The 22,811-nt window shown below is 38.8% G+C and overlaps 2 long non-coding RNA genes across 2 annotated transcripts in view; one reads left to right on the top strand and one right to left on the bottom strand.

Annotated features, from left to right (window-relative positions):
- LOC132346118 (uncharacterized) overlaps nucleotides 1-429 on the bottom strand; it is a 30,573-nt gene extending 30,144 nt beyond the window's left edge. Inside the window, exon 1 of the long non-coding RNA XR_009495834.1 lies at nucleotides 254-429. This is a non-coding gene — a long non-coding RNA (uncharacterized lncRNA). The remainder of the gene's footprint in view (nucleotides 1-253) is intronic.
- LOC132346117 (uncharacterized) overlaps nucleotides 1-22,811 on the top strand; it is a 51,604-nt gene that overhangs the window by 1,109 nt on the left and 27,684 nt on the right. The window lies entirely within an intron of this gene.

Genomic DNA, 22,811 nt, shown 5'->3' with positions numbered 1-22,811 from the left:
TAGAGAAGAAATACGGCGACTGCACGGGAATGTAATCTCAGATGATGGCTATAAACTCAGCTTTGTTTGAAAATGGATGGCATGGGGGAGGAACCATTAAGAAGTAAATGATTATAAATTCTGCCTTAAAGGTACTGTTTGTGGCCATTCTGGCTTGTTTTTTTTTTTTTTTTTTAAGAATCTTAAAAAAAAAATCCTTCCGTTTAATATTTCATGTCTAGGTTCACTGTCGTGAGTTTTTGTCTCCTCTTACCCACTGAAATTTTCCATAGGAAGCTGAGAACAGCCTGAAATCTCAAAACACTTGAGGATTCAAAGAAAAAGAAGTAGGGAGAAGACATAGAAGGAGGAGGAAGAGGAGGGGGAGAAAGATGGGGAGAAGGGAAAATTCACTTGTTCTGGAAGGTTTCATAGTTTCCATCTGAGCCACTATTGTTACCTCATGACGCCATGTTGCTTTGATCTTTCCGGCTCTGTGGCAAGCTGTGCCAACCCCTTATTCTCCAATTTGCTAGACATGCTGGGTTATTGCTTCACAGCATCTCTTAATTCCAGCACTTTCCCAGCAACGCATCTAACACCATGTCCACTGTGTGTTTTCATGCGATATCACGCTAGGCATATCCACTGACTTTGCCAAGAGACCAAATGGCAATATGTTTTTGTAAGGTGGCACGGCTCAAAACCGCAGGCTGCCACAGGTGAAGGGCTACATGCATTTGATCCTTGTTTCTGTTATCACCTTTTCAGTGACTAACATTTCATTTCAAAATCTTATCTGTGGTTGGCAGGCCATGTTTCAGGTTTTGTCAAAGCCCGGATATAGACTGTGTGGTTTTCAGATGATATATCTCCTTAAGATTTGTGGAATGCTATAGATGGAGTTGTCAACACTACTTTATGGCACCTTGGTGCATGTCAGAAAAGGAAAATATTTTCAGAAGTGATAGCATTATTTTGACTGATGACATGCTTTTTTAAGACAAAGACTCATTTAAATTAAAAAAATTCAAGAAAAGAAGCCCAAACGAGTCATTACCAGTAAGCAAGGTGATTAATCTGATGTCCAGGATTCATCAACAAGAGAAAGGAAGATAACAAAAACTAGAATGATAACACTTTGATAACTAGTCTGGGTTTGTAATTTTTGTAAACTAAAAAGCCTTCTGGATTTGATGATTGTATTTAAATTTAAATTCCCATTCACTAAAGGGATTATGCTTCTCTGAAACAACAAATATTGCCAGAATATAATAAACCAAATGAGCAAAAGGAAGATGCTAAGGGTTTAATACATTTAAATAAAATATGAGCTCTGTGGTTTTCAGAATCAGTTTAAAGGACAACAGCAGATGTAAATAAATAAGATTTCTACTCTAGAAGATATCTGTAAGCCTGAAGATGTCAATAATATTGTATTAAATCTAGTTTTGCAGATACATTGGTTGTTAATTACGGTCTATTTATATTTGTCTCACTTAATGGATTATTTACCAATATCATAATATTCACAGCTATTGTTGAATAACAATTTTACTTTAATTCCTCAATTTATCTTTACCTACTTTGTTTGTGACTTAATAAAGCTGGATTAACTATGAGCCAGCATTCACCTCACAGAGCTGCACTATTTGATTTTTCAAAAACTTTATTGAAAGGAAAAACAATCTAGATAACTTTAAGCTAAATGTTGATAAAAGAAAGCATTTAAGTCATGGTTCTGTAAAGACAAACAAGTCTTGTGTGGTTTAAAGGCTCAATCAGATCATCCAGCATCGCTGAATTTATGCTCTTCTTATAGCACTTAAACGACATCACTGTGGACCTGTCCACTCTGGCTATTCTGAGTAAAACTATCTTGCTTACGTCATCAGTTAACAAAAAGACATCACTCATCTCCATGTTCTTTGAGCATATGTGCTATGACTAGTACAAATCAAAAGACTTGTAGTGATCGCAGGCACAGATTCAAAACCGTTCTTCCCTCTAAAACGCCAGTCTTGGGGAAAAACATCATCAGAACACTGTGGACTAACTTCATGTACCAGAAACCAAATGTCTAAACTAGTTTTCTCTGGGCTTCTCTGGTGGCTCCAATGGTAAAGAATCCGCCTGCGATGCAGGAGACCTGGGTTTGATCCCTGGGTTGGGAAGATCCTTTGAAGGAGGACATGGCAACCCACTCCAATATTCTTGCCTGGAGAATCCCCATGGATAGAGGAGCCTGGTGGGCTACAGTCCATGGGGTCGCAAAGAGTCGGACATGACTGAGTGACTAAGAACAGTTTTCTCTAGGTTATTGGTTCAAGCCCGAATGAAACTTTATGTAACAATGGCAAGTCTCTGGGGAGAGGTGGGAAGCAGGTCTGCAGATGTCGCTACTCCAGACTGCCCCTTGCCTTCAGAGAGATGTGCTTGGTCAGCTGAGGGGCGCCCTCACCCTTCTTATTTTTACAGAGTGGTGTTCAGAGTCGGTTTTCAATGCATTCCACATGTGGTTGTCTTTTGCTGGCTCTGAGTTGGCCTTGTGCTGAGCCAGGCCTGACTCTGGGGTTATCTTTTATTTTGATAGACAAGATGTCATGTTTTGTTCTCCTTTCACAGCACTTCTGGGAATGATACCAATCAACAATATATGTAGCTTTTTGTCATGGATAAACAATAACTTGAATGGAATTTTTCATGTTTTAAATTTTTAAAATTGTCCTCCTAAACTCTTGATTTTTTAATTTAAATTGTAGTCTATTTCCTGGCTTATGTAGAGAGTGAATTCTATAAGGGCAGATATTGCTTTCCATACATGTCTCTTTCCTTGTGTGGTAATTACTGAATGTATATATCTATTAATTTGTTTTGATTGATGATCCTAAGTGCTGCTGGGTTTGTGCCATAGCACAATGGCTACACATTCCACATCTCAAGATGTTGGAACCACCTCAAATCTGGATTTCAGACCACAAACAACCCTAGTTTCTTTTATCACCTGTTGTTAGGCTGGTGTTACCAGTGATTTTCATGTGTATTTTATACTTGAGGTCTGGAATGGCTGGGAAGTGATAGAAGGATAGGTTTCCTAGACACATTCAGATGGGAACCAACTTAACAAAATTAAAGCATAGAACAGCATTCAGGATAGGAAGGTATGTTGATGGATTAAGAAAAAAAAATTGTTCATCTAGAAAGAACTAAACCATAAATAAGGGTTAAATTGTCAAATAAAACACAGTCACAAACAACATGGCATTAAGTACCTGTCTGTGATAGGTGGGTAGGGTGTGAATAAATGAAGGAGCTTAGAGAAGGTATTTCTAGGCATTTCCAGTACAGAGATTGACATGAACTAAGGCAAGGAAGCAGTTAAGATAGCTGTCATACCTCATGGGTTTCTCTCCATCTTCTTTACTGCTTCTTCTTTCTCTTCCTCATCTCCAAAGGTTCAGTCTTCAGAGTTCTTCTCTGCTTTATGTGCCTTCACACCCTAGGGGATGCCATTCAGTTCTACTGGTTTTTTTTTTTTTTTTTTTTGACCATAATTGCTTTACAATGTTGTTTTAGTTTCTGCTGTACAACAAAGTGAATCAGCTATATGTACGCATATATTCCCTCCATCTTAGATCTCCCTTCTACCCTCCCATCTCACCCTTCTTGGTAATCACATAGCGCCAAGATGAGCTCCCTGTGCTACATAGCAGCTTCCCACTAGCTACCATTTATACATGGTAGTGTATATATACTACCTACGCTCCCAATTTGTCATACCCTCCTCTTACCTCCCATGTCCACAAGTCTGCTCTCTATGTCTGCATCTCTATTCCTGCCCTGCAAATAGATTTATCTGTACCATTTTTCTGGATTCCACACATATGTGTTAATGTATATTTGCTTTTGTCTGTCTGTCTTCACTTTGTTTGTATAATGATAACTTCCCAATTTTTATTAAGCCAGGAGAGTGCTCCTGGCTTAGATATCCTGCTTATTCAACATTTTTATTTGTATGTCTGATGGCATGTCAAAGCTTTACAAAACTGCCCCAAATCAAACTTTGGATTTCCTCTAAAAACTGCTCCCAAAATCATTTCATGAAAATTCTATTCTTTTATTTGCTCCTAAAAAAAAAAAAGAAGTCTTAATCATGCCTAACTTTTCTTTTTTCTCATTCTTCATTTAAGTCGTCAGCCAACCTTCACAATGCTCTTTCACAATATTATATATACAGAATATAATGACTTCTCATTATCATCCTGCCACCATCCTGGGCCAAATTGTTCTTCCCTCTCACTGGGTTGATAATTCGTAATTGGTTTCTTTACCCCAACCCTTTTAAGCTACTCTAACACTGACCCAGAGTGTTCCTCTTACGAAGAACATCAGGTCATGTTATACTTTTGCTAAAACTCTCTCATGGATTTCTATTTCTCTCACTGGAAAAGTCAAAGTCCTTATCATGGTTTAATTTGTCCAACCCAAGTTCATCCTCCCACTATTTCTTTATTCCTATCACACTTTCCCCAATCACTCCATTCCAGTCACACTGGTCTCCTTGCTCTCCTTGAATATTCCAAGCACATTCCCACTGCCAGATCTTGGCACATGCTCTTCCGTCTTCCCCAGGCTATCCACATGGCCTGCAGCCTAGCTTCCCTCCAGCCCTCTCTGCTCAAATATTTCCTCACTAGAGACTATCATGACCTCCCCTCCCTATGCGAAACATGTCCCAAGCTTTGATCGCTCTCAGTGTATTGTATTTACAGCCCTTATCAACACCAGCCATTAAATTTATGTGTTAGAATTGTATTTATTTGTTTGTTTACAGCCAATCTCTTCCTGCTGCTGCTGCTGCTAAGTCGCTTCAGTCGTGTCCGACTCTGTGTGACCCCATAGAAGGGAGCCCACCAGGCTCCCCTGTCCCTGGGATTCTCCAGGCAAGAATACTGGAGTGGGTTGCCATTTCCTTCTCCAATGCATGAAGTGAAAAGTCAAAGTGAAGTCGCTCAGTCGTGTCCGACTCTTAGTGACCTCATGGACTGCAGTCTACCAATCCTCCATTGGATTTTCCAGGCAAGAGCACTGGAGTGGGGTGCCACTGGGGCATGAACTTCATCTATGTTGTTCAGAGACTTAATTTTGAGTGCCTAGAACAAAGCCTGGATCATAGTAGGTGCTTAAAGAATATCTGTAAAATAAGTGAATAAATGAAGGATGACAGTGAGTAAATTGATTTTTAGGCAGACAAAGAATTTGCCTTGGGAAGTGCTGAGTCATGTTGGAAAGTCAGCATGGACTCAAATGGAGGAACACCTTTAATATTAGAGGGAGGAGTGTGGATTTTCTTCTGTAAGTAAAGTGTAGCTACTCACATATTTTAAGTGGGAAGGTACATGATTAATATAAAATTTGGAGATTATCAGTCTAGTGATAACCTATTAAGTATATTTTAAAGTTTGAGACTTTCTCAGTAGTCCAGGTTTTCATCCCCATGACCAAGGGTATAAATGCAGACCTTAAGTGAAATTAACTACAAATTGAAATATACTTATTATTTCAAAGAACTATACTTTTTAAAGCAGCAATAAGAATATCTAAGTCACTGAAATCATGCTAAGGCCAAGACTGTAGATTTGAACTGTATCCTCTTGGCCACAAATATCCAGAGTGAGACGTAAAAAATCTCATTTAGCTATCCAGAAAGATTGTCTTCCCAAGGCTCAAAACAGCTGCATTTCTAGAAAAAATGAGGGTCTATTTTTCTTCTGCACCATTACGCTGGGTTCAGTTGAATGGGTTCATTCAACTGGGTTCATTCCTTATCTGTGCTCACCTGAGCAGCCCAAGGTTTCTTGGACAAAAGATGTGACCTCAGGAGAAGAGGAGTTGGAGGGATGAACAGTGATGAGAACTTACCAGGGGAAGGTTTCACCAGGCTATCAGCTCTACTGAAAAGACAATCAAGAGACTATGGTTCTTGGGCTGCCACAATCATTGAACAAAAAAGTAATGAAAAAGACATAGATTCTGGGAATTCTCCTGGCCTTCCCTCCAGTGTTTCCATGTTTTACTGGGTGACTAATTTATCCTTCTAAGGAGCTCACTTCTTAAACTTTATCCCAAGAATCAGAGATTTATCTATCTTCATCACCAGAGGTTACACGTCTGCTTTCTTAATTTAGCTTCTTGAAGATCTTGAATTTCTCAGTGACTCTTTCCAGACATTGGCTTTTATTGTGGGTAATTCAGTTGGGGGAAGTTTGGTTGTTATTGTTGTAGCTTTTCCTATGTTAAAAAGAGGTTCTCATTCCAAAGAAATGCATGAAAGAAATGCATATTGCATCAGTATGATTGTAGTGAAGATTTTAATGATGTTATGAGATCAGAAAATCCAAGGACTTCCCTGGTGGTCCAGTGGCTAAGACTCCAAGCTCCCAGTGCAGGGGACCTTGGTTCAATCCCTGGTTGGGGAACTAGATCCCACATGCCACTACTAAGACTTGGTGCAGAAAATCCAAATGCCTCTTGTATCACCAGTAGGGGAAATTCAAAATGTTTTGCTTTATCTAGAGGCTGAAGGTCCATTGTGGCTCTGAGTGGGGCAGTGAATGCTGTCCTCTCACTGAGGCTCTTTGTGGTCTCTAAGCCCATCATTAGTGACTCAGCTGACTCACAGGATTAGCAGGTCCACCCATCAGTGACTGTAAAACATTTGGAAGATGTCTGGGAAAGTGGCTGTCATTAGTTCCCTATGAAACAGTCATTTTCTGTGGAATGATGCAATATATTATGATGAAGGGAAAGGAATCCTATGAGTTGTACCAAATGTGACCACTGGTACAGGCACTATCATGTTTAAGAAGTCTGTGTCCTTAATAGTTTGGAATGTGGTAAAATCTAGGATGATCTAAAAATAAAATAGTTATGTGATCTATGAGCCATCAACCACAGAATCCCAAAGAGATTTTTCATTCTTATGACCTAATTCCAGTGTCATCACAACATTGTTCCACCTCCTGCTTAGAAGGCAGGACACAGGAGAAAGGTGTATTTTACCCTGATTTTGGGAGGCACTGCTCATGGAAAGAACCTAGTTTGGGCAGTAGAAGGTTGGGGGTAAAGTACTTGCTTTGCAGTTGTATGAGTTTCTCAATTCAATTAGAAGTTAGGAACTGACTTTTAGGAACTCTTTTTGTCTGTAAAAGAGGTGATAATAATGCCTGCCTTACTGATAGCAACAAGATCATTAGCATGTGAAAATAAAATAATGTGTGAGAAAGGGCTTCATCAGTTATAAAGCACTATGAAAAAAATGGCCATACTTTCTGTAGGTGATCATTGTGTTTAGTTTGGATTAATTTTATGGGAAAGGACCGCAGTTACAGAAGGAAACAAATGCCTTGGATACCCTAATAGCTACCCTTGGAGCCCTAGTTCCCTCCCAACCCCATCCTAGAGTTCAAGGGAGGTGATCTGTAGATCATACTTAAATTGCTTCTGCAGTAGTTAAGCAAGAAACTAAGCAAACAGGTGCTGACAAAATTGAAGGCTGGGGCTATAACAATGAACAAAGCAGAACTGGTCCCAGACTCCTTGGAATTTTCATTTGAGTAAAGGGAAGAGAAAGTAATGAAACAATCAGCCAAAATTGCAACTGTAGTTAGTGCAAAGGAGAAGAACATGGTGTCATAGCACTTAGAAGGAGTTCTCTCCTGGTCAAGTAGGTCTGGAAGGCTTCCCCGAGGAACGGGTCATTCAGAGCTGAGATCTGAAGGATGCATGGGTGATGACAGGGTGAAGAGGAAGAACAAAGCGTGTCTTCTTTTTAAAGAGGTTTTATGCAGGGAAGGAACTCAGTTCATTCATGAACAGTTAGGTTGGACAGTACAAAACTGCTGATATTCAACTTCTTTTAACTTTAAAAGGTGACATTTCGTATTGTAGTTGTTTAGTCGCCAAGTTGTGTCTGACTTTGTGATCCTCATGGACTGTAGCCCACCAGGCTCCTCTGTCCATGGGATTTCCCAGGCAAGAACACTGAAGTGGGTAGACATTTCCTTCTCTGGGGGATCTTCCCCACCCAGGGATCGAACCTGTGTCTGCTGATTGGCAGGTGGATTCTTTACCACAGTTAAACATAATAAGAGTATGTAAAGAGTATGTAATTTGGCTAAAGGACAGAAAGTAAGAGTAAGCTTGGTTTAGGATGATATCGGAGAGGTAGGGAGGGGCTGCTTGTGGATGGCTTCATAAGCTATTAGGAATCCTAGGCTTGGTCCCCATAACAATAGAAGTCTCTGAAGACCCACGCTTGGTGAAGATGACCTTGGTCCTGGCATGGGTGGTGGAACAGCAGGAGTTATTTGTACTTATTAGGATGATACTGGGGTCACCTAGGAAAGCATTGCTGGTAGCTTAGAGCCTCCCTACTCACAAAGGGTGCATATAGACCAACAATATGGGCATCCCCGAGGAGCCTATTAGAAATGCAGACCTGCTGATTCTGATCTTCATTTTACCAAGCTCCCCAGATGGATCACTCATATACATAATGGAACTGTGGCTTAGACCACACCAGAGGTTGGTAGATGGATGAGAATGGACTCAAGAAATATTAAGAGAAAAAAGGCATACATATTGTGACAGCTCAGACATGGAGAAGCAGTGAGGAAGAAGGAGAGGACAAGCTGAGTTCAAAATTTCTGTTTTGTACAATTAGATTGTAAAGAGAACCTTCTCTGAAAAGGTTCCTGGTGCTCTGGAAAAGGACCAGGTTTAGAGGAAAGGATCATGCATCAAGTGCTGGGTTTGCTGAGTTTGAAATCATTTCAAAGCACTCAGCTGCAGAAGTTGAAACAGCAGTTGGATCTATGTGTCATAAGTTCTGAGGTAAAATACTATAATTCTATATTTGAATTATACACAGAGGTAAATGTCAGCCATGAAAAAAGTAGGAGAAGAGTATTTAAGTCAGAGGCAATAGTAAGAAGTGAGAAGTTCCCTGAGGAAAGAGAGCACATCCTTGACTTAGAATTGAGAGATCTTCAGACAGCCTTGGAGCAGAAAGTGTGTGTGCATGTGTGGGGTGGGAGAACATGGTGAGCTGTGAGGCAGAAAGGTAGACAGAGGCCCGACTCATCCTTCATATCAATGTTCTCATCCCTGGCTAATCTCAGAAATCTCCAAGATTCTGAAGGGATGGTTTTCTTTAAGACAGAAAGAGATGATCTGATCAGATTACTTCCAAAGGATTATCAAGGCTGTCCCTGAGAGAAAGGACTAGAGGCCATCGGTCGTCTTCTAGAGGAAGAGTCTATGCCATCAGGCACAGGAGGCTCCAGAACTTTCTTTTGTTGGCTCCTGAGCCAGGACCTCTCCCCTTACCCAGCTCCACTGCCGCTGCCCACACTAGAAGCAGAGGGGAACAGGTCCTCCATAATATTGTCCCCAACTTTTAGATTACAAAACAGCATTAATTTGGCCCTAGATTCACATAGAAATTCTATGAGATGGAAGAAAACTTTGTTCCAAGTTTAACGGACCTCTTTCTCACTGAAACGACTGTCACATATGCTAATCTACCAACCGTAACTTGGTCTGTAACTTTTGTCTGCAGTGTATCAGCATCACTCCATTCTTTCCAGTCACCCAAATTGTTTGAAATTCCAAATTATCTACTCTGCATATGCTTCTTCACTCTATCAAGTCTGTTTTTTCCTACCTGGAAATGAAATCTGGCTGTTTGAATCCAGAGCACAGATCTTTATAGGAAGACTGACCCACATGTGCCAATTAGTCTTTGATGTTACCTGAATACAGACACGTCACAAGAAAGGGGACAACACAAAGTCTGTGGAAATACTTGCTGAGGATTGGAAGCAATCCCTAAAAAGTTATAACTTTTCATTCTCAACAGATCACTTATTACTCCTGTAGAATAACTAGAAATTAGGGAAGTACGTACCTCCTCTGCTTGGCTCATGGTAGCTGCAGAGCAGTCTGGCCACCTGGCGCAGAACTGAGGTACAAATGGTAAAAACCTGCATGTACAGCAAAATAAAGAGCTCAAAGTAAAGAGCCAGATGCCTAGGTCTGAATTCTGACAACAATATTTATGATTGGCATGTGTGCATGCTAAGTCGCTTCAGTCATGTTTGACTCTTTGTGACCCTATAGACTATAGCCCGCCAGGCTCCTCTGTCCATGGGATTCTTCAGACAAGAATACTGGAGTGGACTGCCATGCCCTCCTCCAGGGAATCTTCCTGACCCAGGGATTGAACCTGTGTTTCCTGCAGCTCCTGCTTTACAGGCAGATTCTTTACCACTGAGCCACTAGGGAAACCTATAAATAGCATAACTGGTCAAAATTAGTCAGGGTGCCTCAGTTTCCCCTTGGGTAAAGTATAAACTTGCTATGAAGAGTAAATGACTTAATATTCATAAAGTGCTTAAAAGAGTGACTGACACAATATAAGTGCTTATTAAAGAGAAACTTTCATTTTTATTTGTTTCAAATAACCAGATTTTCAAAAGCCATCATTAATGGTTCTTGAAATAGAACTTCTTTTCCATCAACTGAAAGTCTTCCCTACCCATCAGCCTCAAGGAGTTATTAGCTGTAGGTGGAAAGGGTATGGAAAGATTAGAAATCAGCATCCTTGGCGTCCAAGAAAATTTCCAGTGGGTTTAGATTGGACCTTGGATCCACCAAATAATTTCATTGTTTTCTCAAATACGGGGTAATGGTGATGTCTGTGTTCCCACACAGATCTGCAGCAGCTCACTCTGTCACTTTAGAGTTCCTTTGAAATGAAGGTTCGTACTTCCCTGGAGGTTCAATGGTTAAGACTCCACGTTTCAAATGCAGAGGGCTAGGGTTCAGTCTCTGTTTGGGGAAATAGGATCACACATGGTGAATGGCACAAAGATTAAGAAAATAAAATGAAATAAATGTCAAATCATTCTCATGATACACAATTTCAAACCCATGTAACTCTTTCTCTTCAGATGCCACTTTTACATAAATACACACACAATGTTCTCTGCTGTCTCTGTGCAGTGTATAGAAATTGTGAAAACAGCTTTTCTGCCAAAGTTACCATCATGTCTCTTTTATTTTCAACTCAGGCCTGGGATAGAAACCTATGAGGGATTTGTGTCAAAAGTACCTTTACTTGACTTGAGTCAGCCTTTCTTTCACAGACCTTTCAAAAACTAAATGTCAGTGCTCCTCCTGAACCTGTTCAGGCAAAATACACTTTCTTGCAGAATCTTCTGGTAGACATAGTATATAGTAAACTATTCATGTCTGAGGCATTTTTGAAACAAAATGGCCTCAAAGACAAACACATTTACTATTGAGGAGCTGTATGATTGTCAGATGAAGGGAGATTACCATATATAAGAAATAATCATTTCTTGCCACATAATGAACAGGTGCTCAGCTAAGTTCAAAAAATGAATTATTTCGAAAGCATTTGGAAATATTTTCTAGCAGTCCATTGTGAAATCCTTCAGGAAAATTCTCAAGAATAACAATTTGTTCTATTCATGAAGCCTTAAGTGATTTTAGGAATCTTTGAGGAACTGCTTCAAACCCAGATTTAAACATTAAGAATTAACATGTCAATTTTAAATGTAATATCAAATATGTTCCAAATGCACTCACTTGATCAGTTTAGTCTAGGAGCGTTCACAGTATTCACTTGGGTTTTTCGATTTGCTTTACTTTCATGGTTTGTATCTTAATTTTGTCTTAGTCTCTCTCTACCTTTCAAACCTTTTTTTTTTTTAAATTTACAAAACTAAGGCCAAGTCTGTACTAGCAAATTGAAGTTGAAAAGTAAGGCACTTTTGAGGATATGTTCAAAGAAAAACTATCTTTCTAGTTACTACAGTTTTTGAATTACTGGCAAATATCCTTGGATTGTCTAAGTTCTCCACATTTTGTTTGTGTTTTAGACTTCACAAGGTAAACCTCTTCCTAAACCTTGGAATAGTACAACAAACTCTATTCCATTTAAAATTCCTATATAAATAAGAGTTTATTGCTTTTTCAACATATGTATATATTTCATGTCTTATTCTAAATGTACGATTTGCACAAAAGTATTTATATAGAACTCTGCCTTTTTTCAATAGCTTTAAATTTAAAAAAATAAAAAAGACATGCCAACTTACCTATATATAATCTCCGGTTAAAAATGCAATAATAATATAAAAACGGGAATACACAGACTCAATCTCAGCATGTCCTAAACAACTAAATAATGATTACATTGTTTTGCCTTTTTAATTAGTTATATCTCAAGATAACCAGATTCTTCAGTTTGTTCCACATCAATTTAAATTGAATAGCTGTGTTCCTTTTATATACCTTTGGAAGATAGAAAGAAATATATCTCCTTATTTTGACTTATAAATTACAAACCAAAATTCTATCATTTTGCTTTGTTTTGGTGAATTCTAGCTTCAATGAAAGGAAGCAAAGTTTCCTGACATCCTAAGCTGGCAGCACCAGCTAAGCCTTGGTGTTCTGTGGAGCATAAACCATTTCAAAAAAAAAAAAAAAAACCAACATCAACCAAGGCATCCTGTGTCCATGTGGATCAAGACAAAAATGAGAGCACTCCTGATCTTTCCTGAACACAGACAAAACCAGGAATATTTCCAAACCACAAAGATGACCAAAATTTCCCTTGTCTTGGCTACACAAGTGACTGCTGCTTCTTTACCAATTACAGCTTTGCCTTCTCTAGTTTTCCTTCCTTTTAGAGAAAATATATTAAGATGTAGAATTGATTGGATCCTGAAGTGATCCAATCAGAGAAAAGTGCTGCCTTCATGAACTATGCCCCAAATCACGGTACACAAGCCCAAACCCTGTGATGATTTCTAGCACTCTCTCATTGCGATGCCCACCATCTCTGTGATGTACATTGTTCCTCATTGCCACAAGTCAACCTGCTCAACTCTGGGTTTCTGGTGGTCCTAGAGTGGAGACAGTGACACAAAGCAAGACCCTAGTTCCAAAACATATTTTAAAACAGTTTCAAGGGGCTTCCCTGATGGCCCAGTGGTTAAGACTCTGTGCTTCCAATGCAGGAGCACAGGTTTGATCCCTGGTCAGGGAGCTAATATCTCACATGCCACATGGCCCCAAAATAGAATAAATAAATAAATAGAAAATTTAAAAAACAGTGTCACTGGAGGTAGGAAATAATTTTAAGCAGGTATGTGGTATGGAGAAATTTCAAGTCTCGTGTTAGAATTCTAAACAATTTATGGTAATGTAAGCTTTGGAGATCCAACCAGTCCATCCTAAAGGAAATCAGTCCTGAATATTCATTGGAAGGACTGATGCTGAAGCTGATACTCCAATATTTTGGCCACCTGATGCGAAGAACTGACTCACTGGAAAAGACCCTGATGCTGGGAAAGATTGAGGGCAGGAGGAGAAGGGGACGACAAAGGATGAGGTGGTTGGATGGCATCACTGACTCAATGGACATGAGTTTGAGTAAACTCCGGGAGTTGGTGATAGACAGGGAGGCCTGGCGTGCTGCAGTCCATGGGGTCGCAAAGAGTTGAAAATGACTAAGCGACTAAACTGAACTGAACTGAAGCTTCTGTTTCTTATTTAAAAAAAAAAAAAAAAAACCAAGTTCCCGTATTGGTCAATCACTTTTATCTTTGTTGAGATCTTTGTGGGATGTGCCTGACAGCTAAGTGGGCAAAGATGAGCGTGAGCCCACACAGATTATCTGGAAGTCTGTGAGCCTGCCTCCAATATTCTCTAGGAGAGAAAGAATTGGTTTGGTGCTTCATGGTCCTCATGTAGAAAATCGAGGGTAGAAGGATGCCATTTTGCCTAATTTTGGTACAAAGTAAAAATTGCGCTTTGTCCCTCCCTCCCTTCCTTCCTTCCTTCCTGTCTCTGTGTTTGCCTACTTTCCTCCCTGCCTCTCTCTTTTCCCCACTTCTTTCTCTTCTCCTTTCCTTTATTGCTCTTACAATGCAGGAAATGAATATTAATAAAACACCCTCAATTTTTATTTTCTGGAAAATCAAATTTTCATGCAATACACACACAAAGTAGATGCAAAAGGATCATAACAATATGTGAAAATTAAAGCTGCTCAGTCGTGTCCAACTCTTTCTGACCCCATGACTATATAGCCCATGGAATTCTCCAGGCCAGAATACTGGAGTGGGTAGCCATCCCTTTCGCCAGTGGATCTTCCTGACCCAGGAATCGAACCGGGGTCTCCTGCATTGCACATGGATTCTTTACCAGCAGGGCTATCAGGGAAGCCATAACAATATATAAATGTGGTATTTTGGTAACAGAGTAGCTGAATGATCTTTGACCATTTAAAAGAAAAAGAATTGTATATTGAAATATTGTCAGTTAGCTTGATTTTATAATTTCTAATAAAAAATATTTTTTTTCAGTTCAGTATGAATAGCCTCCCTCTCTCAGGCCCCTCTCTCTCTTCAACAAACTCTTTCCCTTCAAGTGGTGTAAGTTGCTTTAAAGTGCAAACCAAGGTGCTAGAAGGCAAAAAGTCAAAGAAATCGAAGCTTCTCCTGCTGTTTCTTCTGTGCAGCCTGGACTCCTGCTAAGTCCCCTTCTCTGCAGCACTTTAGAGAAGAGTGTTGAGCCCCTAAATTCACTAGCAAGGCACATAGCAGCTTCCCCTGTCTGTCTGTGTCCTTTCAGGGGCTCAGGTTTCGTTCTGTGCCAGAAGTCATACATCACACTCAACCGTGTGTCTCCAGAGCCAACTGAGGAAAGTGCAGAAAAAGTACTGTTAACAAGGGAGTCATTACATTCGACCTAAATTAATTATTGGCCACTCAGGACTGCTGAGCAAGGGCCACACAGATGGCCTCTGACTCAGTTCCCACCTTTGAGGAAAGAAATATTCCAATTTGGTGCACATGACCGCATAAGATAACAAGAGGCAGGTTATTTCTGGTCTACTGATCTTGAATTTACCATATTTGCTAGTATGACAGGGGGCTTATTTGCATTAACACTGTAGATACATTGTATTTTGGGGGGAAAACATGAATGATAGTCACTTGGGACGGAGGTCATTTCATGGCAGTCAGCATTGGGACCAGTGAAGCTAAGGCAGGGACCTTTAAAATGCAATCCAGTCAAAAGAACAGGTCGTGGATCAGTGAGCAGTTGATGGAAGGTGTTCGTGAGGAATTTAGATTAGCCCAAAATTCAAACAAACCACAAGAAACAGGCAAGAGAGAGAGCAGGGCAACCTGGAGAGCAGGAAGCCATGGTCTCAGCAGGGTGGAGAGGAAGACACTGATGTCCCTGGATTCTATGCTCTGTGCTGGCAAAGGTATTGATTTCTCATTTGCTCTGTTTCCTCAGAGCCAGCATGATTGGCACACATTACATGAAAATGCAGTTGTTTGTACTGACTAGTCAATTTGTTCTATTATTCATTTGTGAAATGTCATGCTCTCCCTAGACATCTATATAGAATCCACTCAGCTCAATAAATGCTCTAGAGAATATACTATGTGCCAGGCACTAGAGAATATATAAGCCATGGCTTCTGTTCTCAAGAAATTTACAGAGTGGTGACTGAGGCAGAATGTAAATAGGCAATCACTAGCCACTCTGGCAGCAATAATACCAGAAGAACTAAGATGGTAAATGGGTGGAACAAAGTAATTACAGATTGACTCTGTCAGAGAAAGTCTTCCTGGAATAATTTTGAAGTATAGATAGGACTATGTCAGATGAACACATTGCAGAAAGTGCAGTAGGAAAAAGAAACAGCGTGAACAAAGGCAGCGAGGACTGAGCAATCATAGCAAGCTCAGGTAACAGGTAGTTCATTAGTGCTGGAGAAAACTAAGAGCCAGTCATAGGTCAGGTCAGAAAGGGCCTTGAATGCCAGTGTAAGGTCTTTAAGCTTGGGCAAGTGTATTGGAGGACCCCAAGCAGAGCTGAAAGCAGAGAAGCATCTTTTTCCTCTCCTGTATGAGGTCATTCGCTTTCTCTTATTTAAACAATATCGGTGACACCCACTGGAGTAATTTTCTCTCAGGTAAAACTGATTGTCCTCAAGACCTCAGACCTCATATTGGTGCTTTCACACCCAGTCTCTAACAGGTTGACTGGTTGGTTAATTAAAACCCAGAATCAATGGTGGTCGATGTTAAATAGTGAGATGACATAACTTCCTTGATAAAATCTAGAGAAAGAAAGTCACAGGCATATTGAGGCAAGAATGCTGGAGATTCTCTAAGCTCAACCTTGTCACTCATTCCTTAACTCTGTTCTCCAATGGGCCCACCATACATTCCTTTCACCAAGATTTTGAAAAATATATTAGTGAAAGGCAAACTGGCATCATTGATATTCTGTGTAGTGACCCTACCCTGCAGGTCATAGAAAACAGCAGCAATTAACCACCAGAAATTAGGTATGTATGCATGGTTACTCTAAAGAGTGGTGGGGCTGGAATATCAATGAGAATAGTTAGATTCGAACAGAGCTGTGGTGGTAGTTAATTGATCATAGTGTCTCTATGATTGAGATAGGTGGACAGTCTATGTGTGCATATTTGCTTAGTCAGTCAGTCATGTCCGACTCTTTCGATCCCATGGATTGTAGCCCGCCAGGCTCCTCTTTTCATGGGATTCTCCAGGCAAGAATACTGGAATGGGTAGCCATTCCTTTCTCCAGGGGATCTTCCTGACCCAGGGATTGAACCCAAGTCTCCTACATTGCAGGCAGTTTCTTTACCATCTGAGCCAGTGGGAAGCCACAGAACTTTGGTGGTAGTTAATTGATCATGATATCTCTTTGACTGAGATAGGTGGACTGCCTATGCAAGTCTTACTTAGCAAGTGGTAAAAATTCTAAGTCTGATGAATAGAAATCTATTGTGTATCATCACAATAGAAAACCATAGCTTCATCCAACTCTCAAACCTGAGCCAGTTCATAGAATCAGAAACTCTTGATGAAAGGAGTGGCAGAGTCTGCTTGAAGACAGACTCAGCTACACTCCCAGAAGTTGATGTGAATCTTCCTCATCTTCTTTCCAAAGTGAGCTGGTTCAATTTACCAGGGTGACTTATCATTGGAATAGTGGACATTTTCAGACCTTTAGCAAATATACTGGATACTAGCTTTGACCTGCTGATCATTCTTAGGGGTCCCAAATCACACTTCATAAAAGTGGAGAAACAAATGGATTTTTGATCTGGGTGCTGAACCCACCCCAAGGTTATCTCCTTAGTGCCTGAATGTATAACTGGAGTAGACATAACCAGATACCAGCAGAATGCCCACATTTGTTCCTTAATCTGCAGAGAAATATTTATTTTGGGAGGAAAAGCCAAGTAGAAGCCCCTAAAACTGCTTCTCCCTATCAAAATAATACAAAGTAATGAACTGAATCAATTCTACCTTTCTGGAGAAATTTGAGAAATAAGTGTATCAGTAAAGATTTCAAAGTTACAGAGTTCAAAGAAGTTCAAAGTAGATCTGGCTGTGTCCTTCCCTTGCTTGGAGCAATTCTGGTCCCTTCTAGTCAACAAAGGCTGAACTGCCCCTGGTCATTCTTTTTTTTTTTTTTTACTTATTTTTAATTGGAGGATAATTGCTTTACATATTGTGTTGATTTCTGCCATATATCAACATGAATCAGCCATAGGTATACATATGCCCCCTCCCTCTTGAACCTCCCACCTCCCAGCCCATTCCACCCTTCTAGCTCTATCACAGAGCACCTGATGTGAGCTCTCTGCCTCAATGTCACTAAAAAAGACAATTATAGGCCAATATCACTGATGAACATAGATGCAAAAATCTTCAACAAAATTCTAGCAAATCGAATCCAACAACACACTAAAAGGATTATACATCATGATCAAGTGGGCTTTACCCCAAGGATGCAAGAATTCTTCAATATATGCAAATCAATCAATGTGGTACACCATATTAACAAATTGAAAGATAAAAGTCATTTGATCATCTCAATAGATGCCAAGAAATCCTTTGACAAAATTCAACACCCATTTATGATAAAAATTCTCCAGAAACTAGGCATAGAAGGAACATATCTCAACATAATGAAGGCATATACCACAAAACCACAGCAAACATTATTCTCAATGGTGAAAAACTGAAAGCATTTCCTCTAAGATCGGGAATAAGACAAGGGTGCCCACTCTCATGACTATTAGTCAACATAGTTTTAGAAGCCCTAGTTATAGCAATCAGAGAATAAAAAAAAAAAAAAAAAAGGAATCCAGATTGGAAAAGAAGAAGTAAAACTCTCACTGTTTTCAGACAATATGATACTATACATAGAAAACCCTAAAGATGCCACCAGAAAATTACCAGAGCTAATCAGTGAATATAGCAAAGTTACAGGATATAAAATTAATACAGTGGTCATTATTTCTTATTTCCAGCCTTGGAAATAATAGATATATGGTATATCTGTGTCATACTTGGGCATTGTTCCATTTCTGGTGTACAGTGATGCTGGTCTTATTTTTGAGCTTCCTATGTATTTAAAATTTTCTTTTTCAAAGTTCATTCATCGTTGTTATGTGTTTGGAGCACAAAGAGGTATATCAATGCTTGAATTTACTGTGCTTCTTAACCCAACATCATCAACCATTAGGTTTGAAACAAAATCATTAACCTGGGCAAAAATCTGCTAATTTACAAATTGTAGTGAGTAATAACCAGTGCATTGTTTTTTTAGTAATAGTTCTTTCATAGGACACTGGCATCTTATTCTATAACACTTCTGTGCTTACCAGGATGTAGCCATAAAATGCAGCAAGATTTCATTTTTTTAAATGATACTGGAAAGAATATATTTTAAGGAATAAGCCATAAATAGTTTTTACATGAGTAAAATAGCCCAAGTGAATGGATTCTTAATAATTGCAGGAGCTTTTTATTGCAAATGGATTCTGGCAATGTGGGAATTCCTATGACAAAAGTAGAAATGGTTTTTCCTGTTGGGGATTTTTAAGTTTTGTTCTGTGGCTTACTTTGAATGTTCCTAGACATAATTTGGTGACTTAAACTGTTTAAGACTGAGTTCCCAAAGTTAATGCATCTAAATTGTCCCAAATTTGGACCAGGACTTAAATATTTTTACTCTATGGTGCCAAGCAACATTCTACAATAACGGGTAATTTGGGACTGCAACTGGGGCTTTTCAGTTTTGAGCACTTAGTTCTGAGATTTTCTGAAATGCAACCTCTCAAAAATAGGGTCTACTTTTCTTGTATTCTCACTTAGTCTATCACTGGAATTGATACCCAGTAATCTTAGGTGGCTCTAGTGGTAAAGAATCCACTTGCCAATGCAGGAGACATAAGAGACTCAGGTTCAATCCCTGGGTCAGCAAGATCACCTGGAGAAGGGCCTGGCAACCCACTCCAGTATTTTTGCCTGGGAAATCCCAAGGACAGAGGAGCCTGGCTGGTTACATTCCATGGGGTCGCAATGAAGCAGACACAACTGAAGCAACTCAGCATGTGTTTAGCACACAATCACACACACAAAAATGCTTATTCAATGAATAAATCAAGACACAACCATATATAAAAAGTGTTTGGATATAAGTCAGGCCAAAAAAGGTAGAATTTAGTTTGATTTATCCAGGTCATTTCATAAGTTTGGTTCAGAAATAATCAAAATGCCTGATCTACAACATACGCTGAATAATCTGACATGTAGTAAGTGTTTAATACATGCTTATTATTAAAAATATGAAAAATATCAAGCAAACCTTTTGGGGCTTAAAATAACCAATCAAAAAATACATTATTCACAATATAGATACTATTATTGAAAGAAATAATAATGAATAAATTTGTACATGTAATGAAAGTTTCCCTTTTACTCATTCTCTAAAGTTTCTCTTTTCAAAGGAATAAGTTTCTATTGGATTGAAATGATTGGATCAATTCTAAATTATATATTAGAAAAATAGTTCCAAAGAACATACTGTCATTTGGGAAAAAGATTTTTGCTTTCTTTAGTCTGTGATTAAATCTGAATTTACTAGACATAAAGTTAAGAGATAACATAGCAATTATATCTTTAATTTAGGGTATACAGACAGCTGTCAGAAGATATTTCAGGTTCAATGCACGATGCTGGATGCTTGGGACTGGTGCACTGGGACGACCCAGAGGGATGGTATGGGGAGGGAGGAGGGAGGAGGGTTCAGGATGGATTTTCTTTTAAAAATTTAGAAAAAAATAAAAATAAAATAAAATAAAACTCATTAAAGATACCATTCTTTGACATTAAAAAAAAAAAAAAAAGATATTTCAGGGGACCAAAACCCAAATTACCCAATGCAGAATACCTGCATTAACCAGTAACTGACAAGTCTGCCCTGCTCTTGTGACTGTGTTAAATAGGACCAACACATGTAAAGATAAGGGGGTAAAATCCACTCCTAGCTCTTTGTTCATTTATTTACATTTTGGAAAAGCCTCCTTCCACTCAAGTCACAAACAGTACTTTCTATGAAAATGATACAATTATATCATGGGTTTGTTCTAGAGGAGAATTATCTTGTTCCATATGGCAGAGACAATGCTACAGGTACATCAAACCATTTCTTTCTCCTAGTGGACGCAGAAGGTGGTGCACGTGGCTAAAGTTAGCCATAGCCAATGGATAGGCAGTAGGTGGGTGGTGTGTGCTATTCCTGGCTCTTCTCTCAGAACCTCTTGCACAATTTCTAGGGTCTCTTCTCCAACCATCTCCATTCCAGTCACAGACAATCCCTCACTACAGCATCAGTGAGATAGGAATTTTTTGTTCGTTAGTTTGGTTAAGCCACAGAGATTTGGAGGGATAGTGTATTAGCAGCTACCTGGCTCATGCGATATGAATCATAGCACTGTAGCCCATTCTACCTTTGGGAAGGGAAGGAGGGGGTTGTGCTTCAAATAGAAATGTAATTTGTGTGTACTGTGTACTTAGTTGCTCAGTCGTGTCCAACTCTTTGTGGCCTGTGGACTGTAGCCTGCCAGGCTCCTCTGTCCATGGGATTTCCCAGGCCAGATTGCTGCAGTGGGTTGCCATTTCCTTCTCCAGGGGATCTTCTGGATCCAGGGATCAAACTCTAGTCTCCTGCATTGACAGGCGGATTCTTTACCCCTAGCACCACCTGGGAAGTAGATGTGTTGAGTAAATTAAAAAATACTCATTTTCTTTAAGGAAAGGCTAAATATAACATTCTGTTTTAAGTCAGTTTAAACTGTATTAACTATCAAATATAAACTTTCCTTAAGGATGTATTTTGTGTATTTAAAAAAAGTTTGTGGAGCTCTTTTTAGCTTTACAATTATTGTGTGAGTTATTAAATTTACAGTTTTCAAACTTAGTTTTCCTTAAGCTTTTAAGTTTAGCATGCAATCGTATTATTTTGTTTATAAGTCCAGTATCTGTTCAGCAGTCACTTTTAACAAACTTTGAATAATTGACAAACTTGTTAATAAAATTCCTATAAATATATTAAATGGCGTATGTGCATTTAATATATTTGATTTCTTTTGTGGTGAGGTAACTCAACTTTCTGACTTACAAGCAAAACTTTCCCAAATTTGTGACATAATTCATATATCTAATGATTTAAATTTATAAATGTGATGAGAAGTAACTTCTCTTAAATCTTATAATGCTATATATAAATTTAATATTTCAACTTAAAAAGCACAGCTCTAAAGCAGTTACTCAATTATTCATTTTAAATTGAAAATTTAAAAAACAAATCTGATTAATATGTAAAATTCTCTCACATATTGAAAATATATGATTTTAAGTATGACATATTCTTAAGCAGAAAAATATTAATGATATCCTTTAAACATGTTTATACTTAATTACAAACCATCCTGAACTTAAAAGATTCCAGCCTACTAAGAAAACAATGATGTCTCACCAAGTAAAATTTGAAGAGTCCCTTCTTATCCAATTAGGGTTATATGATAGCCATAAATACTACTAGTTTCTTTTTTTCATTTTAAAAAATTTACTATTTTATATTGGACTAGAGTTGATTTACAATATTGTGTTAGTTTCAGGTGTACAGCAAAGTGATCAGTGTGTATGTTATATATATATTTTTTCTCAGATTCTTTCCCCTTATAGGTTATTACAGAATACTGAGTAGAGTTTCCTGTGCTATACAGTAGATCCTTGTACATATATATATATATATATGAACCACTTTAAAATTTTTATTTTTTATTGGAGTATAGTTAATTTACAATGTTGTGTTAGTTTCAGGTATACAGCAAAATGATTCAGTTATATATATACATGTACTAGAGTCTTGATTGTGACACTGAAGGGTTTACAGCAGGGCTTGCTTTATAACTTATTCCTTAAGTTGGTCTTGTGACCGCCTTTGTAGTCTTCATCCCTAGAGAACTCAGAGAAGGCTGTTTATTTGATTCTTAAATTCAAATGGACATTTAAGCTTTTAGTGTTTCATTTTCTTCCTGTCTATAGGACTATACAAATGAGATCCAGTTGAATTGTGGAAATCTCTCATGGCTTAGATGAATCACAACCTCCAAGGCCTTTCTATGACAGTAACATCAAACCAATGTTGCCCCATACACAGGCCCTTTCTGATGGGATTAGTGAATGTGATTAAGCCTTCTCACTATATACTTAGACTGAGAACTCTACCCCACTGAGGTACATACATTTGGAATCCCATGAATCATTGCATCTCCAACAAATAAAGACCTGACCATAGGGCCCACATCACTGGGCCTTCAAACA

The sequence above is a fragment of the Bos taurus genome, chromosome 9 (genome assembly GCF_002263795.3).
Source record: "Bos taurus isolate L1 Dominette 01449 registration number 42190680 breed Hereford chromosome 9, ARS-UCD2.0, whole genome shotgun sequence".
Taxonomy (NCBI): Eukaryota; Metazoa; Chordata; class Mammalia; order Artiodactyla; family Bovidae; genus Bos; species Bos taurus.
This window is presented reverse-complemented; position numbering and strand designations above follow the sequence as displayed.